A 6,961-nucleotide genomic window follows, 5' to 3' on the forward strand; every position below is an offset into this window, starting at 1 on the left:
ACGGTTTCTATTTGACTGTCTTCCACGCTTGATAAAACTTGATTCTCTCTCATTCTAAGCCCCTCCCCTTCTTCAAGAACACCCTGCTGATTGGCTGGTGTGCTGCCCTCTGACAGCTTGTATTAGGCTACACTGTAAAAATGTTGTTTTCAGACTTGAGGAAACAGACATCTGAGCTCATCATGTGTGGCTCTGAACAAAATGAAATATGGTGGGATTTCTGACTATTGGACAGTGGAAGGTCAATCCTTGCCAAATGCAGAACAGGAGATATTGATTACACAGTATTTAAGGCGTTGATAAAAACCAAGGAACCAGTGATGAGATAACATTATTGGACCCCAAACAACAAGCCCAGCAACAATCCCACGCATATTGGCCAGATGGTGGGGCTGTAACAAGCAACTTTACGTTTTGGACAATAACTTCTGAACTTTTGATGTTTGAAAAATTGTGTGTCTCTAGATTCTTTGGAAATTGTTGAGTCCAACCCATACATCATTTTTTTTGCAACTCCTCCTAGGCCGTTCATCTGATTCACACAAAACTTGGTGTGGACAATCTTGCGACCGTCCTCAATAGAAGTCATATAAAGGTAAAACATTGTTGTTTGAAAAGCCAAACCATTTGGCCTGGCTTTTCAACCAACAATCTTTTAACAAACCACGCCCTAACACAAAATTGGCCATAACTCATTGACCAAACATCTAATCAAACCAAAATTTTACACACATGTTGAGGAGTGTTGCTTGAGCACACCCATGAAAGCAGTTTGAGTTCTACCACTAGTGAGTGAACAAATGCAAAAAGTTTATAACTAGTTTATAACTAGATTTGTATGACATTTTGTTTACATGCTCTAGGATCATGTCATAGTCGACCTATGAAATTTGGTTGTGACTGATTGAAGTGGGCATGGTTGGTATTAAATAACATCTCCATATATGTTCAAATCAAAACTTCAAAAAATTCTTTAAAAAATCAGCTGTATGTCCTAGAGAGTTAAAATTTGCAGGACATGTTGGCTGACGTGGCATAAATCTTTTGTCCACTGGTACCTATCCCCAATTCTGAAGTCGCCCCTCTGTTTATAGTGTTTACAGTGTTGTCCTCCTAAACCATACATTACAAAAAAAACAAGGCAGATCCTGTACAGGCCCACGGCGCGTGTTGAATTCCAGTACACTGATCCGTCGGAAAACAGACAGAATTATTGACAGATAGATTTCTGTCCATTTGGAATGTAAACATGGTGGGAGAGGCGGAAATACAGTAGCCTAGCTTTTCTAGGCTAAGAAGAAACAGACTCTACAGTATAAATTAACTAAAAAACTAACCTGGAAAACCTAGTCATCCCAGTGTTATACCAGGCTTTCTCTGTTTTATCTGTTTTATTGCCACTAATTTTTCCAAAAGAAACGTAGGAACACCTCTGATTGTCACAGATGGTGACGAATCCGTCCATCCAGAAAAAGTTCAACTGGGCTGAACTTTCTGTCCGTCAAAACGAATGGAAATCTGACGGAGATGGACACATCATCAATCCTGTCTGGACAACAGACAGCTCTTATTGAAAATGAGTTGAAATGAATGGAGACGGACAGACACAACAGATCAGTATCACTGTGGCTAACGTCACTTAAATACCACAGGTAATAACGTTACCTGACTGCCTGACCTGAATTTGCCTTGTGATGCCCTCGGCTGTGCCGTGGGAAAAACAAGAAGATTTTTGAAATATCTTAATTAGTAAACAGATAAACAACTGTAGTGATATCTTGAAAACTGAGTGAACGGTAGATCAAAATGTCTAGCTGCAAATGTTCGATAAATTGACAATGTGACATGTTCAAGAAAATTTGATCAATCTTTATCTAACTAAAGATAAAATATAACCACAAGCGGTGATTGCGGGATCCAAGCACAGTTTGAAAAGACAGACAGGTAGACAAAACATTACAGAAGGTAGACCAGGCAGACAGACAGACACACAGACAAGTTTCATGAAGATTGGACAAGCAGTCAGTTAGATATGGCCAATTTTGTGTTAGCCTGTGACTTTTGACAAGTTCATCATTTAATTGCAACCATATTGTTCATCACACATTGTTCAAGACCAAACTTTGTTTTGGTCTTTGGGTTTCCAGGTTTGATTTTTGGGGTTCCAGGTTTGGTCTTTAGGTTTCCAGGTTTGGTCTTTGGGTTTCCAGGTTTGAAAAAAAAAACCCTGGAAAACCAAAGACCAGAGGCTCTGTAGCACTGCAATCTCATGGAAATGGAGACAGAAATACACTTTCTGTTCTCATGTCCAATGACAAGATAAGAGAAACCTATCACCCTAAATTGAAAGAAATATTCTCTGCTCTCTCTGCTACTGTAAACTTTTTTTTATCATTAATATTGAGAGAGCGAGAGAGAGAGAGAGAGAGAGAGAGAGAGTTCTTTTAGCAAAACAATTGCTGTTCTTTATGGAGCTCCTTTTTTACACTTTCCCTGTAGACGGATGATCGGCAGTGTCGCCCTTCTTTTATCCACAGGTCTGCAAATTTAGGAGCTGGAAAGAATGCAACTTCTATAATACGTACGTGAACTGTCATATTGGAGAAATGCATGTACTTAATTAAATTTTAAGCATCCAGGACTGGGACTGAAACACAAGCAGAACCCCCAGACAGAAACCCCATTAGACTAATCCAAATTATAAGAAAACAAAAAGAAAACTATCTGACACATTGGAAAGAATCAAATAAAAACCAGAGAAAATTGGAATGCTGTTTTAGTCTGGTAAGACCATCCTGATCACGTGACCTCACATTCTGTTTCGCTCAATGGATCAGTCTGGACTTCTTGCCGCCCACATCGATTTCCTGAAATTAAAATGTTAGGGACTGCGTCATAGCTGATGACGTAACCGGGCCAATCAGGGACTGCTTCGTAGTTGATGACGTGAAATACAGGCCGCCGCTGGCAAAACAGTAATGGTGTCTCCCGAAGCAACGAGCGGTAATGTTAACTTTAGTAGAGTAAACACAGCCACAAGTATTGTTATTGAGTCTATTTCTGCAATAACTGCACTTATGGCTGTGTTTACTCTACTAACGTTGGAATGTGGTCAGTAGTTCAGAAAATAATATCAAAAGTTACATATTACACAGACACATTAATGAATAGGAATTAATGAAATTAATGAATAGGCTAAACTGAAATTTTGATGCGGTCTCTTATTTTTTTCCAGAGCTATATTTATATATGTGTGCGGCTCTTTCTGCATATCCTTTTATTTTGCAGGTTTGCAGCTGATGCGCACAGTTCGCACAGGTTGAGCTCCCTGTTACAGTGTCGGTGTTGAGCAGTTGCGCTTCCTGTGAAGATGCCACTTCAAGGTCCGCAGTATTGCCATGCTGTGTGTTGATCCTGCCGGTGCAGTTCTGCGCACAGCACCGCGCACACATCGCAGGATGTACAGGGTGGCTGGTCCTAATTCCTTGTGGCACATAGATGGGAACCACAAATTAATCAGGTGAGAGCTATTACAATTCCCAGGGTGAGAATGGGGGATGTGGGTTGGATAAGCCAGTGATTCCTTAACTACCCCAGCCTGTTATTCACAATGGTAATGTTAAGGAACAACTTATGCATCATTATTTTTCAGATGGAGAATTCATGGAGTTATTGATGGCTTCAGCCGTCTTTTTACCTTCTTGAGGGCATCCTCAAATAACCGTAAGGAGACAGTGATGGAGCTGTTTGTGGAGGCAGCTGCACGCTACGGTGTCCCTTCTTGGATACGTATGGACCATGGAGGGAAGAACAATGACATCTGCACACTGATGGAGGCTCTAAGGGGCACAGACAGGGGCTCTGCAATAAGAGGAAGAAGTGTCCACAACCAGAGGATTGAGAGGTCATGGGTGGATCTTTGGAGTGGTGTCTCGAATAAGTTCCACAAAGTTTTCCATTTCCTGGAAAGTAGAGGTTCCCTAAACGTGGATGATGATGTGCATATCTGGGCACTTCACTATGCCTTCCTGCCACTGCTGAACAAAGAGATCAGCCTTTTCATGGAGCAATGGAACAGTCACGGCCTGAGAACAGCCCACCATCAAACACCACTCCAGCTCTTTGTGGGCAGGACCTTGGAGCTCCACAATTCTGGCTCCACAGCATCTTTGGTGGGGGCATCCTTAGACAGCAAGTCTCATCTCGAGCACAGGAGATCTTTTCCAGTGGCTGGGAAAATGACAATGCCAATGCAGTGCATATGGCAGACATACCACGCCCTCTGCGTGAGGCTGACATGGAAACCCTGCAGCAGAATCCATCAAACGCAGCATGAATGCATATAGTAGAGTAGAGTAGAGTAAACTTTATTGTTCCCGAGGGGAAATTTGTCTTGGGCACAGTGCTACAATACGTTGCTTCACATAAAAAACATCACAAAAACATCACAAAACATGAGAAGCGTTTGACACGATGCTAGACAGTTGCTTCACATAAAAACATCTTAAAGACATAAAAAAGACATTTGACTATACAGTTGACATTGACAACACAACGGCTTTAAAAAAGTGCAAAAGTGCTAAGTGCTAAAGTGTTTGTGTATTTATTGCACATTGCTCTATTGCACTAAGATTTATCATTACAGTTCAGCAGCTTGATGGATATCAGCACTATTGAATTCATTAGAGAATGTTAAAGTAAATGGATAGTTACTGCTATGAACATTGTAATTTAAAATATGTCTTCTGGTGATGTCCTCGTTATTACTGTATAGAAATCATCACTGTCTGTATAGAAATCATCACTGTATAGAAATCATCACTGAGTACACAATCTATTGTTATCTAAGAAAACGTCAACCTCTGAAAGGCAAGGTCACTTTCATTTATTTAGTTACCACTGATATACCATAAACTAGTAAGATCACAATTGATCATGTCTGGTCTCAAAATAAACAGCAGACAGCGCTCGCAAGTGCTTTCAATTCAAATGATAGTGAAATACAAGCTTACAGTTAACAATAATGTTCTTGTTCTTTTCTTCAATCAGCTCCAAGTAATGTAAATATTTCTAAGTTCTGTGAAGTAGTTGCGCACGTCCAAAAACCTTCAAGGCAGGTGCTGGACCAATACAAGACAGCATGAAAGAAAGAAGAAGGTCCGCACACTGTAGCTCCCTTTAGTTCTTTTAATTAAACATCCCACATGTGACGTTTCGAGCTACTGCTCTACTTCAGACATAAACAAGTATATACAAAGATGCCATCTTTAAATACACAGTACCCTCTGGTCACATGATCATCACATGATCCCGGTGAAAAAACACATACAACACATTTGACCCACTGCTACAAATAAGTGATGGAAAATACAAATATACATCAGGCCAGTGGCTGTCATACCTTAAATATGGCTACATCTAAATAGAGGCGCCTCTATATTTAAACAGGGATGTCCCTAAGATATAGAGACAGGAATCTACAATATCCAGAATAGCTCAGGAGTCCTCCCATCATAAGAGACCATACCACACATTTAGTGGACAGCACAAGAGTCAATTATTTTACAACACCAATCATAATAAGTAGCATAAATAACCACAGGATGGCATCACAATCATACATAATCACCATAGTAGTCTGTTAAAGTCCACGACAAAATCGTCACAAGAACGGTCTGATACTAAAATCCTCATTCAGACCTCTTGGTGTGAGAGTATCCAGTGTAAAAATCCAAAACAGTTCTCTCCTCAGGAGTAGAGAGTCAACGTCCCCTCCTCTCCGAGGGCATTTGATAGCCTCGATGCCAATGTATCTGAGAGTGGATATGTTGTGTCGGGCTTTTGTAAAGTGGACAGCTACTGGATGGAACTTTACATATAAAACACATACCATCTTCACTCACAAATTAGTTTTGATATTAGGGGCAGCATATCTTGCAAAATGAAAAATGTAATATATATGCTGAAATGTCCTTGTGGCCTTGCATATATTGGAAAAACAAAGAGAGCCCTTGAAACCAGGATCACTGAACACAGGAGTGCCATTCGTAATCATGATGCATCAAGTCCAGTAGCTGTCCTGTTTATAAGGAAATTGTACACCTAATGCCTGGTAATTGAGGCACAGTTAGTGCAATAGTAAACGTATAAAATATGCATCAGAGTAACAAATTAACACAGTAAAAAATTTACAAATGTTCAACACACACTTGCACCCATAGATGCAGCAATCTGCCTGGACAATCTCTGAGACCATGAAGTTGGTAAAGTCTTCATACGTGGCATGGACTGGGAGCCGCAGGGCATGTGTTTGCCTCTGGGAATTTTTTGGAGTTCTCATGAATAAACTGAAGGGATGGCCTTGTGGGGAAACCCAACGGTGGAATGTTGTCTGCTCTAGAGGCAAACACCAAGACTTGGGCCAAGGTGAAATTTTCAAATTCACCAACTGAAACAGACAATCAACACAAAACACAAAAGTGAGAAGGGTGTTATGGTCAGTTTCATCTTCAATGTGAAAAAGAATATATTTTTGCATTGCCTTCAACATCGAGGAGAAAATACTTCCACCAACCCAGAACCCTGCTCTCTGTCGCCCATATCCCTGTTCCCGGTGGACCTGACATCTCCACCTCAAAGAGGGCCATAAGGTCCATGGCTGAGAGGGATTTGTGATCAGCCAGAAAAGCATTCTGGAACTGGTTTGGGTTGTAATGTATTGTGTGGATATCAGTAGCGTCAGAGCGCGTATGACGTCAAGACGTAAAGTTGGTACACGGAAGTCGGAATAATAAAAAACGTGGTTGTTCAGTCTGCAGCGGTGTCTGAGTCACATCTATACAACATGGTGTCAGAATAAATCACAGAGAAAAAGAGAAGACAAGTGAAAGATGTCACAGTTACAGCCACCGTCAAGTTTAAGCCTACAAGGTAATCTTGCTGAAAACTGGAAATTATGGAT

Source organism: Centroberyx affinis, unplaced genomic scaffold, assembly GCF_046629955.1.
Source record: "Centroberyx affinis isolate AG114_WGS23_722 - 3 ecotype Tasmania unplaced genomic scaffold, CSIRO-AGI_Caff_v1 ptg001908l_1, whole genome shotgun sequence".
Lineage (NCBI taxonomy): Eukaryota > Metazoa > Chordata > Actinopteri > Beryciformes > Berycidae > Centroberyx > Centroberyx affinis.